The sequence below is a fragment of the Dipodomys ordii genome, unplaced genomic scaffold (genome assembly GCF_000151885.1).
Source record: "Dipodomys ordii isolate 6190 unplaced genomic scaffold, Dord_2.0 Scaffold277, whole genome shotgun sequence".
Classification (NCBI taxonomy): Eukaryota; Metazoa; Chordata; class Mammalia; order Rodentia; family Heteromyidae; genus Dipodomys; species Dipodomys ordii.
The window spans coordinates 105158-105533 of record NW_012267493.1 but is presented as its reverse complement, the minus strand read 5'-3'; positions in this window follow the sequence as shown (position 1 = coordinate 105533).

The window sequence follows — 376 nt, the reverse complement described above, 5'->3', positions numbered from 1 at the left end:
AACTTTTGTGACCTGCTTCCATTGTGATATCTTAGGCCCTTTGTGAGCTGATAATATATATTCGACCTCATAATATTTCAGGTGTGACATATGATATCAACAATCCACTGTGACATCATGAAAATTCTGACATCATATTGGCAGATATCATGACCATTGTGTTACACTGAGACACCAAAACTTGTTAGGCCATCATCACATTAGTTAAAACATATACCTTTGGAGATATCACAGTCCCCTTGTGAACTCATATACTCATTGTGAATGAATGACAATTGTGCTCCAGCAAGACATTGTAACCGTTACAATCCATTGTGACATCACAAACCTATTGTGACGCCATCACAATATAGCATCACCTAATAATTGTGACATC